Consider the following 26,558-nt stretch of genomic DNA (forward strand, 5'->3'; position numbering starts at 1 on the left):
CGGGAGCCCAACGGCTACAGAGGGGAGGGAGAGGGGGTTACAGTACCCCAGCAGGAAGCACCCAAAACTGACATTTCCCTGCCAATTGACAAATCTACTATCAATCTCAAAATTCTCACTATTCAAAAGTGCACAAATGAACATAGGAGAGACTAGGGTCAAATTTAACAGAACTTAAAGAAAAAAAATAAAATAAAATAAACATTTCACATCTAAGTTACAAATTGGTTAATGATAAATGACAGGACTGGTAACATATGAATCAGCAGGTTCTCTTATTAATTTAGTACGTACACTTAAAAAAAACATTTTCACTCAAATTGCATGTAAATTTCACAAACAATTATAAAGAAACAGCAAGTAACACATTAAATGTGAAGAAGAAAAACTGAAATAGTATTTTCTTGTAAAACATACTCCAAAAATCTTTATTTACAAAAAATAATTTTTGACAATGTAGTAAAACTATTATTATTTAAAAAAGTTTCCCTTTTTTTTAAATTTTAGGTTAATTAAAATGAAATTGGGATTCATCAGGATTGGTATTTATTAAAATTAAAATTAAATTTTGTAAAAATAAATAATTAAATAATGCATACATACATGCATGATTGATTAACAAAACAAATGTGTGCAAACTTTGCTGACGTCCATGTTTTTATAGTGTTTCATCTAACCCTATGTAACTAAGTTTTATCACCCCAGCAGTGGGGTATGATGTGCCAACAGTACTCTCTGCATTAACTCAGAATTTAGGGATAAGTTCAAAACAACTTTAATTTGTTGCAGATAAATGAGGGAAAGTTAGAGAGAGAGAGAGAGAGAGAGAGAGAGAGAGAGAGAGAGAGAGAGAGAGAGAGATCAGACATTAAAGGGGTCATATGATGCTTTTTTAAAGATCATTATTTGGTGTAACAGAATATGTTGACATGCTTTAATGTTCAAAAAACACATTATTTTTCAAATACTGTACATTATTGTAGGTCCTCTATGCCCCGTCTCTCTCAAACACTTAGTTTTCTACAAAGTCCCTCCTTCCGACAAGCGCAGTCTGCTCTGATTGGCCAGCTGACCCAGTGCATTGTGATTGGCCGAACACCGCAAGCACTCGTCGGAAATGTATTTTTGATATTGCTTATCTATTGCAAAACTACTGAATGCACCGCAGGACAATATTGTAAAACATAATATAAGAGGAAAGGAATACTGATCAGATCTTGACAGATATATTTTTACTAGCATTAGTCTTAAACTTTCCAGAATTTTCAGATTATTTCAGACTACAACCAAAACTGCCATCCACAATCTCTAACTGCATCAAGCATAGCAGAAAAATCAGGTAATGATCCCGCACACCACCATTGTCAGAGTTCAGGGTGCTATTGGCAGGGTGAGCTCTCGACTGTGCACTGGAAACGGCAGCAAATCAAAAACCTTCAGCGCTGCTAACAGGATCTCTTAATGAAAGAGTGCCGATACCGAGGTCCCTTCTCTGTATCCTCTGCAAAGTCAAGTGAAGGAGAGGATTGGAACAATGCAAAACAACAGCTGCCTTGGCGCTGGTGGAGGAGACGTTACATTTTTCCGCCTCAAACACCCCAAGGCATTATCTTGCTCAGTTAGTGACTTAACCACTCTGAACAGGCCATTTCCTTACATTGGAAACCACTTCTGCCTTACAGCCCACCTACACCAACGCAGCGCTCCTACAACACGACACGCACATCTGTCTTGAAGCGGTATGCCTGAGAGAGAGAAAAAAGAAACGCATCTATTTTTTTCCCTTAACTTGTTTTGAGATCCCTCAATGACAACACATGAATTTCCAATCTCGGGGAGGATAATAAGTGTTAGTGGCTATTACGGAGGCGTCTGGCTGCCATCTCACACTTATTAGCCAGAGCGAAGCAGGCCGGGTCTCAACAGACACCCAGACATTCACAGCCTCTTACAAAACAAAGAGCCACTGCTACACTGAATGCCAGTCCCCCTCGGAGCCCAGCACAAATAAAATTAAAATGCTAAATCAATGAGCCTTCCTCTGACCTTTGCTTTAAAAGCCGAGGGTGCCTGGAGCAGTTCAATGCATTTAAAGGGAAGAGGTACACAACCGAATCAGATATTATTACGGCCACCTCGTATCCTTTCCAGAGACCAGAGATGGTAAATAGATTGCATGTTGCATATTAAGTGGTGGGGGGAAATAGCATGCCTACGGACTTTCTCATGAATGCACAGACACACTTGCATGCACGCACATGCAAAATGGCACGGATGGTGTACCACCTGAAACTGTGATTCATACAATGGTATGCGAGATCAGATGCTGAATAATATATGACCACAGGATGAGTTCAGGATGGGCAACGCTAAAACAAGCACAACACTTAGTATAAACATTAAAGTCACAGGACTTTACAGCACACAGGTGCTGCAAAAGTTTGGAACCTCAAAAATTATTTGCAGGTAGGTTTCTTCAAGTGTTTTGTAGATGTTGCCACAGTTCTTCTGGATTAAGTCTGTCTCAGTTTTTTTCTGTTTCTTCATGTCATTCCAGATGGACTGGGTGACGGTGAGATCAGATCTGTGTGGAGCGCTGGCTGTTGACAGACTCCTTGTGCATTCATAAACCTCACTAGATTATTACAAAATAATGGCAAAAGGAATATTTGGAATTGTAAACTGATATTTCCTATTGACACACAACAGCAAAAGATAGAAATAACGGACATAAAACCAATTTTTGTTGGTAAAAATACTAACGGCCCAAGACTTTTGCACAGTGGTGTATATATGCATGTATACACTATAGAAATTGCTATTTGTGGAGAAATAATATAGCTGAGAATAAGTATAGAAAAAAAATATTTTCACATTTATATTTAATTTAAATTTATATTCACTACAGGAATTTCCATGACATTAAGGTTTAATTAATTTCCATAAAGTCCTGGTAAAGTCATTTTTTTTTTTAAAACAAAAAAGTGGATGATACTGAAAGGAAGCTACTTCTATTTTAGTTTATTCTATTTTCTATTTTTCTGCGACAGTATAGACTGATTTAAGTTTAAAAAGGAATCTTGGAATAATGACAATTAACATATACTATGGCCATTATAATTATGTAAAAGGTAGGAATTTCCTTCATTTTAAATCACTGCTCTATGGTAGCTACCAATAAATGAATATACGGCCCAAAATAAAATCTGTTTCACAGTTTCAGCTCCATTTAGTGTCCTTACACCAGTAAGAAAGGAAACTTATGCCACAGCTGCACAGCATGCTTTCTGCACCTCACCCTGTAATAAATGCTAAGCTGCTTTTTAAACACTGTTTGCAGATTTTGAGGCACAAAACCAGACCAGTGACATCAGCAGCTCCGTCTGTTACGGGTGGGTGGCTGCCACAGTGGGGAAGTGACAGGGCAACATTCTGCTACATAAGTTAGCAAATGTCTGCGGTTGTGTGTCTGCATACATATGTCTCTTTGTTCATGCGTTTGGAGAGAGTTCATGAAAAAGCTTTTTTTGTTTGTTTGGGTGCTTTTCCCAATATGCTCTTGCTATTAAAAGCTGCCCTGGAAGCGAAATATTTAAAAAGAATTGTGATGTGCCCAGACAACAAGTTACAGCAATAAAATCAAAGCCAGTGTTAATTAATTTCTCCCCACTCTGATAAATGGGGTCCCTTTCTCATCTATTAATAATGAGAGCAGAAAGCACCACAAGAACATCTGTCAATGAGTTTCATTTTCTCTCCCGGCAGACAGTTGGCTGTCCCCAGCGCTCGCATGTGCTGGGAGGAGCTCAAGTCTTTGGCCTGAAGACACCCATGGGGAGTGGAGAGAATGATACTTAGGAGTCAATAAATAGATTGGCATGCATCAATGGGAGTTTGCGGCCTTATTTACACTTCCGCTTAATCAAAAAGAAGACGGGCAGGGAGAAAAATAGCCTCTTGGTAAGCTCTCTGGAACTTGGAACTCTTGTAAACTAAATGAGACTAGACAGTGTAATCGATTGTAGCTCCAGCCACTCCACAACATTATAATGACTTGGGAGAGATGCATGGCTTTTGGAAAAACTGAAGAAAAGACCTAAAAAGAATTTGGGGGGAAAAAAGAGGAAAGTGTATAAAACTAAAACTTCTTGAAGCTTCGTGCCATTGCTGATGCTTTATTAATTTTTTACTCCAGTCGAGTGTGTATGAGGCGCGGTGGTAGATAGATCTCAAGGGTGCGAAGATAAACTAAGCTGCAATACTAGAAAACTAGCAGGGCAAATGAATGCATCTGCCACTGGCATGTTAAGGGACAAGTTCTATTAGCATGAGTGAATAAACACGCAGGCCTTCAATGTGTACTCTATAACAGTGATTCCCAACCTGTACACCGGGGGGACTTCAGCAGCTCGTAACAGGGGGAAAAATAGATCTTTCTTTGTTACACCTATAAAACAGAAATGAAGCTTGTGAACAAAAATATTATAATAAAAATACAATATTTATAGAGTAAAAATATTAATATAAACATTAAAAAATTAAAAGTAAATACATAAAAAAATGTGTATAGCTTAACATATTCAGTTTTTAGTGGATCACGTTCCAAAAAATTTATATGATATTTAAACCACAAATAAAATTGTATTAATGTCTTTGCATTCCAAGTCCAAGTGGAATTAATTTTAAACAGAGCAAGCACACTTTCTGAGCAATCATTTAACAAAAAATAAGTTTTAAATTGACTGCTTTGGTGACACTGAAGTACTTCAGCCTTCCTGATGGGGCTGTAGGGTACATAGTAAAACATAATGTTTGGAAAACACTGATGTACAAGAAGTGTTTGCAATCAAATCTAGGGAAACTGTGGGAAAAATCTGGGGAGTGATCCTATGATGGGGTGCCCTAACTTTGGCTAAAAAAAACCCCATTAAGGTCACTGCCGTACCCTCGCAAGTGGCACAGAAGATTAATGTCAACATTAGGCCCTCCAAAAGCCACCTAACTAAAATACCAGCCACTTCAGAAGCAGCCATTCCTCCCTAATGGCTAATGATCTGAGTCCTTCCTCCCTCATTACAGAAAACGGATGAATGGAGAGGTGCGATATATGCACAGTCAGCAGGGTACATCTACACGAAATGTGGAGCTCAGCTCAGAGAGAGAGGGGGGGAGAGGGAGAGATACCGGCTTTTTTTATGAACCCAAACCTTTCATTCACTTATTTCTATTGAATCAAGTGAGTAAAATCGCATAACACAAGTTAAAAGTAAATGATAGCTTACCAACTCAGCCCAAATTGGAACTTAACTTTTTTATGTGCAAGTGTCTTTATGACCCCTGTATCTTCTAAAGGAGAACTATAAATCATCAGTCTTTCATCTCAGCAAATGTATCACCACCAAAATCTGTGGAGAGATCCAAGATATCTTTCCTAGGAGAAGACTGAAAACCTAACAAGATAGGAAATCCATGTTTTGGATTTTTAGCCTGAAAGTCACAAAGACCTTTTTAAACTCTCAAAAAGCAACACTGACATATGAGTTTGACATGAACTAATTTTAGGATTAAAAACAATTCAACTTGATAAGCTTCAACTGTTCTTGACGAATTTACATTACTTACATTAGCGATCTTATGAAAGACAGACATACAGAACAATAGATACAACAAAAGAGTGATAGATAGAATGATAGAACGACAGACAGACGGTTAATGTTGCAACTGATTCTGCTTTATCAATTCAATAAAAACTTGCTCTGCTCTGTATGTAATTGAAGATGGAAACATATTAAATGTCTACAGATGATAAGATCAAAAAGTAAATAAAAGGATGGGGGGAAAAAGGGCCAAGGAAAAAAAGTACACAGCTTGTACAATATCTTCTTTACAATTACCATAAAAGAAAGGATTACAAGGATGTAAGATATTAACAATGTTAGAATTTAAAGTGAATATTACTTGAAATATCGCTCTGAACTCCAAAGACCTCCTACATATCTCGTACCATCTGGTCTTTCACTCGACTCTGTGTGAGAAGTTGAGTCATTACGATTCAACATATTGCTATCTTTGACTCTTTTTTTCTGACTAATATAAATCAAGCTAACTGTAATTTCAGATCTAGTTATGTTTGATTGTCAACACACCAAATGGCATAAAAAAACAGGGAGTAAAAAAACAAACAAATACTAAACAAGTCAAAATAACAAAACCAAAAAATCTATTCCCTCACAAACGATTGAGCCATCTTTTCGCAATCATCCTCCAACATTTATCCCATTCTCATCTTTAACTATGCGAATTAGGCTTTCATTTTGTTTGTGGCGGTTCGACTGGCTCCGACAGGGCCGGTAATGAAGAGCCATATGGGACGGTGCTTTGAGCTCGATGCTTTCTGACAGTTCTTTCTTTCATAATCCATAAACTCCACACAGTCTGCTGCCTTTTTCACAGGCACTGGAGCAACAAGTCCAATTTCACCCCTCTCCCCTGCAAACAGGCTAATGTGATTACACTTGCATCAAAACAATTTGAGCCTTAATTACAGCAGACACATCAAGGAGAGGGCCATGATAGGAATTTCTAAAAGGAAGCAATTGGCATGATGAATTAAGGAGAGAGAGATTTAAAAAAAATGTATTTGATAACGCAGCGTTCATTGCCGTAAATGCCAGTGGTGGGAGACGGCACCAGGCCCCGGTGTTTACCCTTCAGAGTGAAATAAAATTGATCCATCTCACCGGAAAATGATTGCATCAGGGTGCCAAATTATACTCTCTACTACAGGTGGTCTTTATGTCTGTATCGAGCGCTATTGAAGTTTCTCTCTAGGTCATCATGTGTGCCACAGAGATTCGGTAACATTGTTAATTTGAAGGTTTAAATCGAGATTGATATGAAACAAAAGTAAAGACGCATCTGTTCTCAGGTGTGAGAGGTCAAAGGTTAAGTTTCAGGCTCAGGAGCAGTCGTGTAGGAGTCTGTCTGTCTCAACAGAGGGAGCGAGAAAGCACTCTTCCTCTATCTGCCATTGAAAAATGCATTCAGCACATTTCACCTTATCTATCTCTTCCTTCACACAGGCCTCCGGATCTCAATCATTTTGACTAATTAGCCGTTCCAAACTCTCTCCCAAACAAGCGCCAACTCTGTAACAATTAAACCGATGGATCTCATTACCGCACTCCTCTATTGGGTATTTAGAGTCATTGCACTAAAAGTCATTGTCCTTGAGCTGGGCACCTGAGCGAACACTGCATCAGGATATTACATGGAGAGAAGAGATACAGGAGTGAAGGTGAAAGAGAGAACAGAGAGAAGCTGATGAGCAATAAAGGTTGTTGACTGCTCTGAAGAGATATGCTGCTGATGGTTAAATTGTCCCTGACACAAAATGGCACCTTAACACAACCCAAAAATCAACCTTCTTATGTTTGTTGTTTATCTGCATTACACATAGCAAAGTTAAAAAATATACTTTATAATATACACATATATATACATATATATTACACACACACACACACACTAAACATACAAAAAAGCTAAATATTTATATGCACAGTATATTTAAAGAAACTTTTAATTTGCAATAATTTACATGCAGTAAAAAATGTCAAATACATATAACAAACACTAAAAATATTTTACATTTACTATAAAACAAATATTTAAAACTAAAAATACTAATACACAAACATTGTGTGTGTGTGTGTGTGTGTGTCAAAAAGCGCAAGAAAACAAGGCAGCCTCTGATGTTATCGACAGGGAACCCCTTAAAAATGAGTTTTTCCTGGTTCTGGTGAGTTGAAAGTTCTGTTTCAATAGATCACAAAGCTTGTGAGCTTATATCTGGCAGAACTGATATAGTCCAGTTCATAGGGAAAGGGAACATTAAAGAAGTGCCGAAAATACGCTCCGAAAGACTTCACCGCTGTCAACAAACTGAGCCGTGAGGACTCCGCTCCAGCAGTGTAAAATTTAAATCTTTTCTCTAGGGTCGTGCCTTCATGCTTTATCCTTCGGTTTCACACAACAAGAAAGAATAAAACAAATTTCCACAGTGTATAAAATGCAGCTGGTGTAAAAGATAGGATAATTGAAGGTCAAATTAGTTTGCATCTATTAGCCATCAAATCATTTGGGAATGCTAGTGCTACACTATACATCTCATGCCAGTGACTTTGGACTTTTTAAATTATTTGAGAAGAAAGTCATTTTAAGAAATCATGCACGACATTAACTGCATTATAATCAGCAGAAATATTCACAAGTTGGCTGAAAGAGTATGAAAGATTAAAGGCAAACGTGTTTTGCAGAGGTGGAGAGCGAGTGAGTGAGCGAGTGTGTTCCCTAACAGCACCTTTAGGAAATAAATAACACTGATAGTGTGTAATTAGGCCACTCGCTACAACAGTGGCCAGACTGTTTATGTTTGCACACATATGGTACGATCAGAAAGATGGACTATAAAGCCATTCCTCATCAAAAACACTTCTGCTGCAAGAGCTGACAGCTTCCCTAAGTCATAATGCCACCTCCGCCGTCTCACAGGGCTTCAGCCGTTCAGGGTTTTTTGGAGATATTCGTATCTTGCTCATATGCAGGGCTGATATAGTTTATCAGGGTGCTGTAAACACACCAACAGCCTGGAGGAATAACAGACGTTTGACATGGTTATGGTCCAGATCTGAAGCGTCAACGATGGGAGGAGCATAATTTATTAACCGTAAAGTTGGACTTTCCCAAGAATCTCTTAAAATAGAGAGAAGATGTGGCCTTGTTTAAAGCACTAGGCAAGACCAATTTCTTCTTTAGTTGCTTCAAAGGTAAGCATTCTAATTGCCTTAAAATTTCAGAAGCACGAAGGAGCATTTAATTGGTTCACACAGGCAAAACTTTAAAAGAACAGTTCATCAGAAAAAGAACATAAAAAAAAAAGATTTCCTCCGCTTTATGTTGATACTTTTTTAGTGGAACACAAAAGGAGATATTTAAGAATTGTAATTTTTTTTATGCAACTTTTTAATTTTTTTTAATCCATATGACTAATACTGTATGCCTATTTTATAAGTCTTCTGATGTTATACAAGCCCCACAGCCCAGACTGATAAAGAAATAAGGCGTTCCTGAAAGATATTCCTCCGTCTGTCTCTCTCTCGCATGCGTGAGGGGATCGCTCACGGGAAAATGTCACTGGCTGTCATTTTTATAATTTGATTTATACCTTGTCAGATATCTACTTACGCCTCACAAGCTGGCGAAGTCAAAAAGCCGTCCAAGAGCCGCTGGAGGTTAAACAGATCATTATACATATTCTCCCTACAATTTCCTTTAATACTCCTTTAGAAGTACAAGCAGGAAGGAAATGAGTTTTAATATTTGTCATCCTTCCACCAAACACACGCCAGGGTTTCTTGTAGTCAAGGAAAGTACATACAGTGGAGTCCAAGCATCCACACTGACCACACTGAAAATCTTAACTAGAAAAAAAATATCATATGAATGAATTACATGTTAAAATGTATTTAAAAAGAAATTAGTTATTTTAAATTGTATTAATATTTCACAATATTACTGTATTTTGATCAAGTAAATGCAGTCTTGGTGAGCATAAGGGACTTTCATAACATTAAAAAAACACAAACAAAAACATACATATTTCCATTATCTATGTTCATGTTGTCATACATATGGATTTGCTGTTCCTTGTAGTTGAGCAGGTGTTTGGTGTAAAAGGTGTGAAAGAAAGCTGTCAAATGAGACACTTTCAGTATTTTTTTCCCCACAGATTTTCACATGTTCCCCCCCTTTTTGGGTTGGCAAGCTTTTCATAACTTTTTTTTAAATAGAGAACCAGCAGCTCACCATGATCTCTTCCTGTGAGCATCACTCTCTCTCAGAGCTCTTTGATTACTAAAGCACTCTAGAGCTTCTCTTTTCAGCTGCTGTCTCACATGATCATATCTGTTCACGTTCCCAATAAAGTGTGTGGGCCTCCTTTAATTCAGCTGTATATATATATATATATATATGAATGAATACATGAATATGAATATACAGTATATGAATATTATTTAAAAAACTATTTTTTAAATAATAACAATATGTATAATAAGCCTATAAGCCTGAGCCACATTAACATGGTTTGCTGTAAAATGGAAAATTCCTATGACTTGGAATTCTTTTTGTATTTGCATCATGACTGACTAAATCGAAACCATAAGGTGCCTAAAGAGTCCCATCCCTAATTCTGACAGAGAAGTGACTCCCCATGATTCTTAAAATCTCAAAGCTTCCCCACAGGACAAGAAACCTGGAGGAAAATGTTACAGCTACTAGCTACCAGGCTGGAAACAAATCATTTTCTTTTACATCTCAGAAAAGACTCTGTCTCCTCCTCTCCTTAGTACTGAAGTACTCTGATCCACTACAAAGTCAAAGCACATTGCCTGGGCTTTCAAGAACAAAGCCGAAACAGGTAGCTGGTCCTGAAAGACAGTGGAGTGGTGAAGTGGGAAACCATGAGTGACCAGTTTAGTCTCTTGTATTAGAGTTCAGGCTTTGCCTGTTACTTACAGAAAAAAGCGAGAGAAATAAAAGTACACAAAAATAGTTCAATCAAACACAAAATTGTCTATTTTACACAATAATCATGTGCTATGTATTTTTATGCTTATTAGAGTATCACACCATTAGCTTAAGAAGATGTTAATGTCAGATGTTATTGAAATCAATAGCACATTGCTGCCTGTTTTCCAAACCGGTCACTTAAAAGGGTCAATTTCAGCTAGGAACCTCCTTAGGTTTGGGAAAAAAGCAATATAAGCCAGTCAAATACAGCATCTAAATCATGAAATGTCAAATGTAAACAATATTGGCAATTATGGTTGCAAAACAATAAAGTTTCTCTTCCTTTTGATAAGAGCACACGCAATCATGATTCTTCCTCTCCGTCACCCTCCACCACCTCTCTCTCTCTTCCCTCTCCCTCTGATTGTTTCAGGATTGTTTTAGAGCTAAAGGAGCTCTTATCTGCATGCCTGTTAACGAGGCCCTTCATTAGCTGCGGTTGCTGCCTTTCAGCATGCCTTTGTCGCCACGGAAACCGCAAAGCGTTGTCACTCAGCGCCGGGACATCTTCATCAGCCTAAGAGCGATGAGGAGTGTCGCATCTCTAAAAGCCATCGTATTCGAAAACATCTCGGAGCAGGAACACAGCGTTGCATTCTGGGATATTCTTTTACCTAGCCCTTTTTAGTGCAAGCACACGAAGAACAAATAAACAGCATTTTTCCCCAATAAGTGTGTTTATTACACACGACACCATTCGTTTTGATCTCCACATATCTCTGAGATTTTCAATACATGTCAGACATGTGGCGTCATCGCTAGCCTCGCCTAGCTAATAACGGTCGGTGTGCTTTGAATATGTGCCATTCATTCAGTGTCATTACGGCCTTAAACCAGCATCAAAAAAGCTGAATGTGTTTATCTTATTCATTCTCAGGCTGAATTCTCACCTCAGAACCTCACCTCCCATTAATCTTCCTCAAAGCGGCAGCAGCAGGCTGCTTCTCTGGCTGCTCGACGAGGGAGGAGGTGTGGATGCGAGGGTATCTCTGAGCATAATACTATATTCTTCTATTTATTGAAAGTGACACTTCACGAATAAAGGCCTGGTGAACACCATAAAGACTATTTCATATACACATATGGTGATTATTTACCAGCAAGTCGAGACAGAGTGAAAACAAACAAAGTAATCTTATGCTTAGCCTGTCGCCAGTGCGACAAATGTGAAATGTTTCTGCCGCTGAGGAAATTAGCTCCTGAGGCTTTCTGTGCGATTTTAAGGAAAAACTGAGATGTGCTAGCTGCATGTGTCGGTTAGAACTGCGGGTTTGGATCAGACGTATGAGAACTCCCACATAAACACAAGCACAGAAATTTGTCACACAGGTGAAGATACAGCTCAGAAAAAGGAAATATTGAATCCAAAAATTAATTTTCTCACCCTTATGTTGTGTCAAATCACTGTACATATTATTTACATTATATTAACATATAAAAGTGCTTTTCTTTTTATATTTTGTAATAATTATACTTTAATAATAATATTAATAATAATATTTTTATAGTATAGTGTTTTATACACACACACACACACACAAAATACACTCTGATTTATAAATGAATCAGTCTGATTCATGAGCAAATCAATCCAATTTGCCAGTGGCTCAATTCAGATTGTTAACGAATCTAACCAAATTTGAGTCACCAATAAATGAGTCTAATTTATGAACAAATCATTTAAACAGAATGATTCATTCACTGATTAGGTTCGCAAGTTCAACACACTTAATCAATTAGAAGGCTGCAGTGGTTCTTGAGTAAACAGCTCACTGAAATGGAAGGTTTTAGGAAATAATGACTTCAATTTCAGTTTATCACAAAAAAAAAAGCTTTTGTAAATCTTAGAATATAGTGCACTTCACAGAAGAAATAAAAGCATACGGGTATGGAACGACATGAGGGTGAGTAAATATTGACAGAATTTTGAACTCTCGCTTTCAGCAAATAAAAGGACGTTTTGCAACCAAATAAACGAAACGGGTCGCGAGCGGGGCCATCCCAAACACTGGCTTTGTCATTGATAATAAATACACAGGAAAAGGAACCACACTGCTTGGAAAATACACCCTTTCTATCTCCGTACCATGCCGAGGTTGTGGGCCACCATTACAGCTGTGCAAAATAATGCGATCACCACAAGAAAATACTCTTAACAGGCCATGTCAGAGCACGCAAATAAAAGGTGTGTGTGTCTATACATGGGTGCTTGTATGTGTGTGGTGATCAGCGCACATTACTGTGGGGCCTTTGTGCTTCAGACCGCTCCTGATAAGCTTTTCCATTGGCATTGTTCTGAAGAGATAAAGCCTACTGAAATGAAATCTGAAGGCTGAAAGAGTCCATTTTCCTCTCTCTCCTTCTCTTATTCATTCTCTCACTCTCTATCTCTCTCTCTGTGAGCTTATCTGTCAGAAAGGCTGAAGAAAATGGACAAGCTGTGAGAAAAGTCCAGGTCGACCACCTCCCTTCTCCTGCTCAGCCTTTTTCAAGCTGACCACCGCCAGACGCTCCTGTATCTCTGGCGCACATGACCCTCGCTTCGGCGTAATCTCACCAAACTACCCACCGAACGGTGCGACGCAGCCAGCGCAGGACCAATTATGCCCCCACAGGCTGAAGGACCAGCTTGTAGCAGCCTGCAGCTGTCAAATGCACAATAAAATAGCATCAGGCATTTCCCAGATACCCTCACCCCCGAGTCTGGCACCTCTCAAACAGAATTTAGCAAAAATTCTCTCAACTGCTCATTTGTAGCTGTGTCAGAGCGGTCTCAGTCTCTCATTCTCTTTCATTTTGTGTTGCTTCCCTCTGGCGAGTGCCACCTGGGAGAGTTGTTCTCATTAACCTTGTGCACCTGTACTAGGTAGCTTTTAAAGGCAGAAAAATACCCTGCCCGAGTCAGTCGGATTCAATTTGTGAGCCTGTGTTGCTTACTGTTTGATTTGAGTCTGATGAAACCTTTTTTTTCTTCTTCTCTGCTGGCCTCCTCTTTAACCTAAAGGCATGTTTGAGCTAATTTCTCCCCTTAGTATTGACATTTTCAGCACACATTTCCAAAGGCTTCTTTCAACAGGTCTTCCCTCTCCCCACGCTGTTATAAAGATGGCTGTTTAAACATGGCGACTTGCTGAGTTGCCTTGAGGCAAATGTGATGCAATTACGCGAACCCCTACACACGAACACACACATACTGTTTCAAGTGGTCCCAGGACATACATACATAAACTAGTGACAAGTACATAGGCTGGAAAGAGAGAAAGAAAATAACATGTAAAACATATAATATATATGTAAAATTATTATTATAAAATATGAAATAAAAACTTCAAAATATATAAGTTTGGTATATGCATACATACACACATAAATATATTAATTAAATTGTAAAAAAAAAAATTTAAGTTAAATGTAATATAAATACACATAATACATTTTTTAAAAGTGTTTATATACATATGAGAGGCTCATTTGCAAAAACCGATAACTCCATTTTAATTTTTTTTTCAGAAATCACGTTTTTTCTTTATTGCGCATTCCAGGTAATATCAATCAAATTGGGTTGTTTTGATTAAGTAATAATAACTTAAAAAATTACAGGTAATTTACAAAATTAAAGTTCACTGAAAGTGTTTTTTTTTTTTTCATATTAAAAGTTTGTTTTATAGCAAAAGCAGATAACTCCAACAGTCGTTTTTTGGCAAAAGCAGATAACTCCACATTTCATGTTTTAGAGTAAAAAAAAACCCACTTGTTTAATCTTTGTAATCTCCTCAGATGACAATGTAGATGCCTGACAAACGTTGTTGTTGTTGTTGTGATAATAAACTGTATGGATGTTATTACACGCAATACACAGAGCTTTTCCCTCACCATTGTAACGCGCTGAAAACGTTTCAGCTTTTATTTTCCTTTTTCGTCCCCTGAAGAAGATATCACAGGTTCATCAAGTTCGTCGAAATTATCCATCCTCAATCACTTTTAGTCAGCTTTGACGAAACTCCTCTCAGCTAGCACGTCTTTTCAAAGCGAAAGTTGCCTTGTCACCTGACCTGAATACAGCGCACTGATTCGCTAAAATGGACTTTATCGACTTCTGTTTAAAAACAACAAGGGCGCTTGTTTGCTTCTGTAGTAAAACGTGAACTCGCGATGCCTTGAAAGTGGACAAAACCGGCTTTTTTTACAAAACGTGTTTAGGGTTCAGATAGCGCTATATGTGGAGAATAATGCACGGCAATCAGCTCTTTTTTTTTTTAAAGTGGCGTTTATCGTTTTTTGCAAATTAACTCTTCATATATAGTAGCCAACTTTGAAAACATGTAGTTTTGTAGTATATGCAGTTTATTCACTCTCTCACACATTAAGCTGTCGACAACTTAAGTCAGACCACATCTCCAAGGAACGCTCTGGACAGGAGCATCACTCCCACTTGACAGACACCCCGACAGAAAGAAATAACCGGACAGACTATTAATTGCCCTTTCTATGCCACCCAGCAGAGCATGGAGCTCTGATATGTCTACAGAGACAGTGAAATGTCTCTCTCTCGTGACCCTTACAAAGATTCATGGAAAAGGTTCAGCTCCTGGCTATACTTAGACACCACACAGAGAAAAAAAAACACATATCAATAGTCCAACAAGTACGGGTGGCCGATGTTTCTGAGTAGACAGACGACATCATGCGAATTGTTTTGTTTCAACCTAAGGGTCACAACATTTTTTTTTAAAAACTCTGCTCGAGTGTCAAGGTTCACTGACAGGAAGAGAACTGAAGGTGTTTTGTCCATCTAAGGACACAATTAGGTGTTTCAAAAATCAGGTGTAGCAATCTGAAAAGTTTATTTTGCTTGATTATATGTTATAGTAATTATAGTGTTCATGAGTATAATCACTATAAATTATAAGGTTTATATAATTAAATAGTGGCAAGCATGTCTCATCCAATCAGAATTGAGTCTATCCACTGTCAATCTACTCTGCAGATTTTTTATTTTTTTTTTGCACTGCAGCCAAGCAATACTCTTAAAAAATAATGATAAAATCTTTATTATTTCCAAATAAGTTGGGGTTGTGGATTCAATAAACATGTCAACATATTTCCATAGGATCTCGATGTTGAATGAGAGTGAGGTATGGAATAAATAATGCATGAAATGACTAAATAATGTATAGTGTTCACTACACAAAGGGGAGCAATAGCAAACTGTTTGTTCGTTGGATCAATTTGTTCCCTTTCATTTGTGTAATTGTAATTAAAACAGAGTGTCTGAGTGGTGGGTATGCGGCAGCATAGACCGGCAACACGAGGCCCTTCCATCTTCCTTCTCTTATCAATTAGTGGAACAATAATATCGCTCCCTCGCCGCAAGAGCCATTAGCATTTTGATTGAACATCTCAAACACAAAGTGCCGAAGCTGTGGACCGCCAGAGGACTGTGTTGTGCTGCGCTGTTCCCTGGCTTTCTCCATCGGGACCTGTCACTTTCTTCTGACAAAAGCCATGGAGAAAAGTGGGGGGGTACTGGAGGAAATAGAGTGATGAGATACAGAGGGAGAGATGGTGTGGGATGGAGGGAGACAGGTACAACACGTCTGAGGAGGGAAAGAGAGGGTTGGGAGGTTAAAGTGGGAATGTGTGTGTGTGTGAGTGAGATTTCAGGTTGTTGTTTTTTTAAGCCTCAGCTGGTCTCTCGGTTATGAGAGATTGCAGTGGTGCACTAGGACCTCACAACATCCTTTTTAAACAGAGATTTCCTCCAGAATAAACCCTCTGCACACATCTTCAGCCAACACATTCTCCTGGAAAGACACTCAGGAAGCACAAGAGAAAGCCTCAACTCTATACAGAGCATTCCCCAAAAACACACTAACTGGTTCGATATAGATTTGAGATTATAGTTTTAGTGCTTATTTAAAAAGCATTTAAAAATGTAAATCATTCCTAATGTACAGTACATTGTAAGTTTTATACATTCTACTACAGTATACTGTAATGTTCACATTCTTCAAATGAAACAGCCATAAAAACATGTACAATTTTAGATTAGAGCTTAATCATCAAAACTGTTTAATGTAAAACACCACAAATAATACCCTCCATAATTTATAACACTGTCCATCATAGTGGTCATTAGCCATAACATAAAAATAATTATCGGCTATGCACAAGTTATCCATTCTTCAGTCTTACGCTTCACTCAAAAATCTCTTTCTAACACCAATCAGTGTATATTTACAGTGTGATTTTCACCAGGTTTCATGTTGGCTCTTTAGACATGAAAAACATCACTGTCGGGCCTGCTAAGCATCTGTTCATCAGTGTGGTTTCACACCATGCTTTTCTTGAGGAGGTTACATAAATGACTTAAGACAGAACATTAATGCTCTCTGTACACAAACCTCAGAAAATCTCACAGCATTCCACCACTGAAAGGAAAGCGGATACAGTCTGAAGTCACTTTGTCATACTTGAATTGAATGAACGCCTAAGCCTAACTATTATACTTTCCTGTGCATCCCATCCTGCACCCCTAACCACAAATCACAGACTGTTGAGGGAGAAGTATGCTATTACTTCTCTAAGCAATCTGACTTACAATTTTTGTCTAGTGGACAATAAAACTGACAAAAAAAGTATAAACTTCTATTGGAAAAAAAGGACCTGAGCCATATCTAGAGACCAGAACATCATGAATAGAATAATAATAGCAAATAGAAATGCACACCAAATAAGGTCATGATGCAGGTTGGATTCAAACCTACATCGCCCACATGAGCACCAAGGCTCAACAGGCCTGAAGCATGTGCACTAACCTCTAGTCCACTGCTCCATCCAGTGCTTATACTTTTATAAAAAAACAGTGAATCAATCCATATCAGGCTCTTCACAGAGTTCACAGGCAGAAATAGAGGGCCTTTGCTGCACGTTTATGTGCAATCCGTCCGTGAAGGGAGAATGACTATGTAGGTGCTGAGCTTTGTTCCTTTCTCCTTTCTATTGTCAGTGTAAAGTCATCTACTACACACACAGATAGTGAGGATAAAAAGATCGATGTGGAGAAGTGGTGAGTATAAACTGCTACAGCGGAATCCATACTGCGCAGTCACATTAAGTGTCAATGGATCATATTGGAAGCAAGCATCCAGGGAAGTATACAGAGTCAATACAGCTTTCTTTCTTGCTTGCCTTCCTTCCAAAACACCCACACACACACACACACACACACACACAAAACCTCATTAGCCACACAAGAAAAATCATGATAGCACACAGTCCGAGGGAAGCTGCCTCCGGTGGATACAATAACCAGCCCTTTATTTCCACAGGGAAATTGAGGGCCATGCCAAGTGAGAGAAGGGATTAAAAAGAAAGCATAAAAAGCAAATGAAAGAGGATGATATTTGCGTGGCCATGTGAGGACACCTGTGGCGCCATTACCGGGTGGAGTTAGCCAAGGGGGGTTGGGCTTAATAATGCATGAACCAATCAGGTTGTCGTAAAGTCATTATTTGCATGGCGGTTGTGGCGGTAGGTCACGTGATCCTAAAAGCAGCTGGTTATTACCACTGTTTTATTATTTATCAAAACCATTTTCACATCCAAGAGACCAGCCCACCTCTGCAGCTGCTCCCCGACTCCCCCTGCGCTGCCAGACAGAGACCCCCTGCCAATCACGCCACCTGCCAATCAGCTAAAGGCAATCACAAACATGCCGGCCAATCCCCAGGGGGATGGGCTGTTTTTGCTCTGCAAATGCCCGAAACAAAAGGTCAGTGGTGTCAATCAGGGGGATATTCTGGGGAGATTGAGAAGTTTATTGCAGGTTAGAGAAAGTACTTAGAGTGAAAGGCTCATGGGGGATAACATGATGTGGCTACAAAAAAAAACAAAAAAAACAATTGGAACTACCGTTCACATTTCCTTCTTTCTGTCATTTTGATAAACACTGTCGCTTTACTTGTTTGCGCTAATGAAAACAATTTAGCCTTTAGTCGAGAACACCTACATACTCTTCATTTCTCTGATGACTTCTCAACATGGAGGCCCGTATAGCTACGATTTTCAGGGGCACTGTTCAAAGTGGGGTGCATCACGGATCCTTGTTCTGAACATCTCTGAGCTTAGGGTTGCGCTGCTTAGTTAATGATAATTGCACATTATACATTTATCAGTCCCCGTATGTGAATGGCGCTCTGAGGTGTTACAGGGACTAGTGGAAAGAAAAAAGCAGCACACAATGAATAAAAGCACATTTCCACATCTAATGTTTGTCCTCTTCTACTCTACATTGAGATACTAAAGCTCTGCTGACAGCATTTGTGGCATAATGTTGACTAACACTGATAATTTTGATTTGTGCCTCAGTTTTTTAAAATATAATCATCCAAGTGGATGCTGCACACTGGTGGTGGTTGAGGAGAGTCCCCCCCCCCACATGATTGTAAAGCGCTTTGGGTGTACAACAATACACAATAAAGCGCTATATAAATGCATCATTAATTCATTCATTTATAAATAAAACAAATTATAAAACAAAATGATGGTTACAGTAAGGCACTTATAGTACAATGAAAGTATATGGTGTAACGCATTAAACATTAAAATACACAAATTTCATGACAAATGTTAAGCTGTTAACTTTTGCATAATACAAGAAAGGGGCTGATCACAACAATCCAAACACAGAAATGTATGCATATTGCAAGGGTGACAAAAAACTAGTTAATCTACAGAGACAACTCTGATGCTAAAACCTATGATTTAAGGTTACATTTCAGCTAAAATAAAAAATCTATTAAATAATTTTTTTTATAAATGTTTTAAAGAATTGGCACAAATACAGCCACTTTACTTCCATTTTAAGTGTATTACAATAGCCATGTTTTTATTTTATTTTTAAAAAATTTTGAGGGGTGTATTGCATGCCGTAACCTTTAATTTGACTTGCGGAAAGATTACTTTTCTAAGTGATCTGACTAATGATCATTTAGATGATACACTGTGCTGCAAAATCCCTTATACTTACATTGCAGGAGGGACCAGAATTACGCCACATATGCCATTAAAAGCTTAACTTTGGAAGCCAAAACATTCCAGAAGGTATAAAGCTTAATTTTTCCACAACCACAGCTAAAAAGGTGTTTGGTTTACAGGCAACAATCTACACGTTTAATTTCCAATCAAACTAAGGGCGGCACTTCACAGCAATTGTGATAATTTCTTACAAAGGGTCATTCAAATGATTCATTAAATGATTCCTTTCATGTATGTTGTTATGAAAATTACTATTTTTCACTTCTGAGCTAATAAATTGCCTAAACACAGAGAGTTCTGCACAATGCAAAGCAAGTTATATCACACATGGGTACGTTATCGATCCTAAATGAGAAAGAACCACTTCGGCAGGATAGCAATGCAGCAACTATTATTCCACTAATGCCACCTGGTGATTTACAAGGGCTTTCAACACAAAACAAAGGGAAGAAGAAAGCAAGAAACCACTTTATGATAAGAAACACAACATACATGAAATAAAACATAACAATCTGTTATAATAATATAGCTGACATTATCTGAGTGAGGCATATAAAACAATAGCACACACTCACTAAACATCTTTCCAGTGTTGGAGATGGTGTGTTTCCCCTTTCTCCTTTCCGAGCACGCTTGCCAATCCCCTGCAGTGCTTAACCTCTGGAAAAGAATGTGTTCAGGACTCTATGAATGCTGATATGGTGCGCTGTGTGTTCGCTGAACGCCGGACTCGCACTGGGGTGGCTGTTTCTGAGAGCTGTGTTTGAAGAGGTCATAAATTGAGGAGCCAGCAGCATTAAAAGGTCAGCAGTTGCGTAATTCCATACACAATGACATATAACTCAGAGGCAGCCGCTGTTGTGTCCCACGTGGAATCTAATCCCAGAGACTCACAGCAGGCTGTCTGCCACTGTCATATTTTTATATAAAAACAGTCTACATTGCTGTTATGGATATGCAAAACTACATTTCATATTCAAGTAGTCATTAAGATGTCTGAACAATTAGTCTTAAAAGGGACAGTTCAAACAAAATTTAAATTCTGTCATCATTTACTGGCCTTCATGTTGTTTCAAACCTGAAAAACATTTTTTTGTCAGTATAACGAAAGGGGTCCATTGACGTAATATGTAGGACATGAGACCCAAAATAACCTCTGGATGTATAGCACATCATCTAAAATAAAAAAATATATATAAAATAAAAAATAGTGCAGTCTGAATCGAAGGACATGCCTGCATTCAATGCAGAATTATTTAAATATTTTCATTCATTTTGCATAAATTGACAATTTCTAATCAGCCAATCGGTTGCTGAATGGCTATCCATCCATCCTGGCTAATGTCTAATTGGTATCTGGATATTTTTTATGTCTCAGTACAACTAGGATAACTTTAGGTGATAAGAGGGATGAAGGGAAAATTTGGTTGTAAATTTCTCTAGAGAAAGGTGGCAGATAGCTGCTTCTCAATAAGTTATGTTCTTCCTTATATAAGACCCTGACTGATTCTCAGCTCTCAAATTAATATGATGTTAGGCACAGCATAATAATACCCACGTACAACTTGAAGAATCACCTTCCGAAGGGACTTTTTTGGGATGATGGCTAGCCCATAATGGGCTGCTGAAGGTTAGAGAAACTCATTCAGAAAATCACTCATTCTTTTTTTTTTTTTAAATCTCTTTATGTCTTTAACAAGGCTCTGTGAATTCGATCCCGTAAATGCCGCCACATTGGTCCACTCTGTCAGCGGTGTGCCTGCTTATGTAGTCATTCTCTCGGCTTCCAGGGAGTCCGACACTGGGCTGCTAAAGGTCAACACATGAACTTCAGCCACTTCAAAGTGCCTTTCTTCATCCCCTTTGAACCCCCCGGCACACCTGCAGCAAACCCTGTGCCAGTCACAATACCACAGAGGCTTTATGAATCTTCTAGCATTTCCAGAGGATCAAGCCTATTGGAGGACAAATGACCTGAATTTGTTCATCTATCTCTGAGTTGTGACTGACAATGGCGTAAATGGAACCAGTTCAGGTTGGTCAGGGAGTTACTATTGAAAATATTTTCCAGAATAAATCCTCACTGCTCTGCTAACATACAATGTTGGGTGTTTCTTCTAATATGGTCACTTTTGGCAATGTGGATTTAAAATAAACACTTTTCATATTCTTACTAGTTTACATTCTGTAGTGGAAATTATACTTTAATCATTAAAAAATAACAGCAATAAAAAATACATTCTATAAGAATGAATGAATACCACCAGGACATAAAAGTACCTGCATTTGAAGAAACATCCCATTATATCTCCCTAATGCATCTATGAAGCGTCAAGCCTCCGTTATTCCCTTGAAAACTGAACATATAATTTCCTCCTCACAGTGATTAGAGCAACTCCAATTAAACGTGGTGCTGAGAAAATGTGTATGACTAACTATGATACTTCAATGACATTCTGCGCTAAATACTAATATCGTGTAAAGATACACTGTTAGCGATTTCTGTAAATTACACAGTATTTAACTGTAATATGAACTGTACTTTACTGTAAAACAGTTACACAGTATGTTACTGTATTTTAAAATTGCATTATGGGAAATATCCTCTTGGCACCATTAAAATACAGTATTTTTCATTTACTGTAAATCCAAATACAGTAAAAAAAAATGAGCGGGAAACCTGACCAATGACAGAAAGGCTTTTTTTTCTGGTTGGAGAAAGAAGAAAAGGAAGACGCACACACCTCGCACCTGCAAATGTATGTACAATATTCCTGCTTTTTCATTACATATTTTATGTCAGTGTAATTTTAGGGGTTATTTGTTGGTTTAATTAAAAGCTAAATAATAATAATACAAAAAACGCTGACACTGCACGATGCACAGTTTCCTCACGGTGTTCGTTGGTACAGAGCGGAAACAAAACTTTCTGTGCAAAAAAAAGATCTTTCTTTCTTTTCTTTCCTTTTTTGTAGAACGTTTCACCATCAAAGTGCGAACATAAACAGGTCTCTGTCTTCGTTTTGGCCACGTCGGTAGCAGGTGAGGTTTTAGGTGAACTTGTATGAAATTGTTGGCCAACAAACTGAGCTTTTAATGGTACAGCTGTGTAATCTCTTGGCGCTACCCATATATAAGTGTATAAATGTACAGCATGCATTTACTGCTAGCATAAAACCCACAATGTTCGTCTGCAAACACCTTTTGAGAAATAATATGCATTTATTAATCATGCCAAAGAGCGAACTTCAGGTTTTCGTGTATGCATGCACGTTCTTATAGCCTCTCCGCGCTTCACTTCAGACGCACACGTAACGTTACCGCAAACACAGAAAACCCAACAAAATTAGTGAACAAATCTGAACAACACAATCTGAATTCTAGATGCACCGTGGAAGGCTGTAAGTTACAGTCATGTCGACTATTCTCCAGCCTTTGTGAACACCTAAGATGACACATTAGAGATGGTAAAAAAAAAAATGGAATGTCCAGTTAGTAATGGTAAAAAACTATTTTAGAGTGACGTAATCATTTTCAGCACACCTTAGTAGGAAGCATAAATGTGATTTTGAGAAATCTGTGTCGTTAATAACGTTACTGCGCTTTCTGCTGCTGTGCCAGACGTGAATAACGTCACTGATGCAGCTGTCCTGTTGTTGATGGCCCACTTAAAAGGATGATTACTATAACTGACACTTAGAAAAACTGTGTGGTTTGTGTGTGTGTGTGTGTGTGTAGGTCACAACAACTTAGATGCAAAGACCAGGCTTGACTTCTACTCCAAGGCTGATCATGCTTGGAAGTTATGTTCTTCCTTATATAAGAGCCTGACTGATTCTCAGCTCTCAAATTAATATGATGTTAGGCACAGCATAATAATACCCACGTACAACTTGAAGAATCACCTTCCGAAGGGACTTTTTTGGGATGATGGCTAGCCCATAATGGGCTGCTGAAGGTTAGAGAAACTCATTCAGAAAATCACTCATTCTTTTTTTTTTTTTAAATCTCTTTATGTCTTTAACAAGGCTCTGTGAATTCGATCCCGTAAATGCCGCCACATTGGTCCACTCTGTCAGCGGTGTGCCTGCTTATGTAGTCATTCTCTCGGCTTCCAGGGAGTCCGACACTGGGCTGCTAAAGGTCAACACATGAACTTCAGCCACTTCAAAGTGCCTTTCTTCATCCCCTTTGAACCCCCCGGCACACCTGCAGCAAACCCTGTGCCAGTCACAATACCACAGAGGCTTTATGAATCTTCTAGCATTTCCAGAGGATCAAGCCTATTGGAGGACAAATGACCTGAATTTGTTCATCTATCTCTGAGTTGTGACTGACAATGGCGTAAATGGAACCAGTTCAGGTTGGTCAGGGAGTTACTATTGAAAATATTTTCCAGAATAAATCCTCACTGCTCTGCTAACATACAATGTTGGGTGTTTCTTCTAATATGGTCACTTTTGGCAATGTGGATTTAAAATAAACACTTTTCATATTCTTACTAGTTTACATTCTGTAGTGGAAATTATACTTTAATCATTAAAAAATAACAGCAATAAAAAATACATTCTATAAGAATGAATGAATACCACCAGGACATAAAAGTACCTGCATTTGAAGAAACATCCCATTATATCTCCCTAATGCATCTATGAAGCGTCAAGCCTCCGTTATTCCCTTGAAAACTGAACATATAATTTCCTCACAGTGATTAGAGCAACTCCAATTAAACGTGGTGCTGAGAAAATGTGTATGACTAACTATGATACTTCAATGACATTCTGCGCTAAATACTAATATCGTGTAAAGATACACTGTTAGCGATTTCTGTAAATTACACAGTATTTAACTGTAATATGAACTGTACTTTACTGTAAAACAGTTACACAGTATGTTACTGTATTTTAAAATTGCATTATGGGAAATATCCTCTTGGCGCCATTAAAATACAGTATTTTTCATTTACTGTAAATCCAAATACAGTAAAAAAAAATGAGCGGGAAACCTGACCAATGACAGAAAGGCTTTTTTTTCTGGTTGGAGAAAGAAGAAAAGGAAGACGCACACACCTCGCACCTGCAAATGTATGTACAATATTCCTGCTTTTTCATTACATATTTTATGTCAGTGTAATTTTAGGGGTTATTTGTTGGTTTAATTAAAAGCTAAATAATAATAATACAAAAAACGCTGACACTGCACGATGCACAGTTTCCTCACGGTGTTCGTTGGTACAGAGCGGAAACAAAACTTTCTGTGCAAAAAAAAGATCTTTCTTTCTTTTCTTTCCTTTTTTGTAGAACGTTTCACCATCAAAGTGCGAACATAAACAGGTCTCTGTCTTCGTTTTGGCCACGTCGGTAGCAGGTGAGGTTTTAGGTGAACTTGTATGAAATTGTTGGCCAACAAACTGAGCTTTTAATGGTACAGCTGTGTAATCTGTTGGCGCTACCCATATATAAGTGTATAAATGTACAACATGCATTTACTGCTAGCATAAAACCCACAATGTTCGTCTGCAAACACCTTTTGAGAAATAATATGCATTTATTAATCATGCCAAAGAGCGAACTTCAGGTTTTCGTGTATGCATGCACGTTCTTATAGCCTCTCCGCGCTTCACTTCAGTCGCACACGTAACGTTACCGCAAACACAGAAAACCCAACAAAATTAGTGAACAAATCTGAACAACACAATCTGAATTCTAGATGCACCGTGGAAGGCTGTAAGTTACAGTCATGTCGACTATTCTCCAGCCTTTGTGAACACCTAAGATGACACATTAGAGATGGTAAAAAAAAAAATGGAATGTCCAGTTAGTAATGGTAAAAAACTATTTTAGAGTGACGTAATCATTTTCAGCACACCTTAGTAGGAAGCATAAATGTGATTTTGAGAAATCTGTGTCGTTAATAACGTTACTGCGCTTTCTGCTGCTGTGCCAGACGTGAATAACGTCACTGATGCAGCTGTCCTGTTGTTGATGGCCCACTTAAAAGGATGATTACTATAACTGACACTTAGAAAAACTGTGTGGTTTGTGTGTGTGTGTGTGTGTAGGTCACAACAACTCTGGCAGATGCAAAGACCAGGCTTTGACTTCTTTCTACTCCAAGGCTGATCATGCTTGGTAAGATCTTTCAGTACATGATTTAGTGATGTTAAAGGGATGATTTTTAAAAGTAAACATTTAGTCACACTTTATTCATGGCTCTCTATGTCTAACTTTCTACCTAACATCTCCTCAAATAAGTTTCGAATAACAGGGGTAAGTAAATGATGATAGAATTGTCTCTTTCATCTCTTTGAACTAATTAGAAAGGCTCCAACATCTACACATTTTTTACTGACACCAAAATCAAATGTGAAATGTTTTTGCAAAGCTATAAATAACACAATAAAAAAACATGAACATGATAAATTATTTTAATTTATTTATTTTTTAGGAGATTCAATTCTACACAGCAAAAAAATGGATGCTGGCGATCGAAGGCAAAGTCTTCTTTCCTGTGATTGACCTATCAGATATATCCTCTGCATTTGCTGTTCTCTTCGGTTGCTATTATGTGCAAAACATCAAGTACCAAGTGGAAGCAGCCACTACTTTGGAGTTTATTCTGATGTAAGTACATCTTGCAGTATGCTGTAATGTTAAGTAAACATTAAAGGGAAAAAGAAGAATGAAAGCCATACACATCAGGTATGGCATGAGGGTGAGTAAGTGATGAGAGAATTTGCATTTTTGAGTGAACAATCCCTTAAATGGGATAGTCCACCCAAAAATGAAGATTGTCATAATTTACTCACCCTCATGTCGTTCCAAACCTGTATGCACTTCTTTCTTCTGTTTTACACAAAATAAGATATTTTGAAGAATGCTGGTGAC

The 26,558-nt window shown here is 38.2% G+C and overlaps 1 long non-coding RNA gene across 1 annotated transcript; it reads left to right on the forward strand.

The window, feature by feature from the left end:
* Window positions 1-24,487: 24,487 nt before the first annotated feature.
* Window positions 24,488-26,288, forward strand: LOC107592936 (uncharacterized). The gene is made up of 4 exons (XR_001610043.1): window positions 24,488-24,755; window positions 24,972-25,038; window positions 25,733-25,802; window positions 26,119-26,288. It is a non-coding gene; the product is annotated as an uncharacterized lncRNA (long non-coding RNA).
* Window positions 26,289-26,558: the final 270 nt, after the last annotated feature.

This window comes from Sinocyclocheilus grahami, unplaced genomic scaffold, assembly GCF_001515645.1.
Source record: "Sinocyclocheilus grahami isolate Dianchi unplaced genomic scaffold, SAMN03320097.WGS_v1.1 scaffold161.1, whole genome shotgun sequence".
Classification (NCBI taxonomy): Eukaryota; Metazoa; Chordata; class Actinopteri; order Cypriniformes; family Cyprinidae; genus Sinocyclocheilus; species Sinocyclocheilus grahami.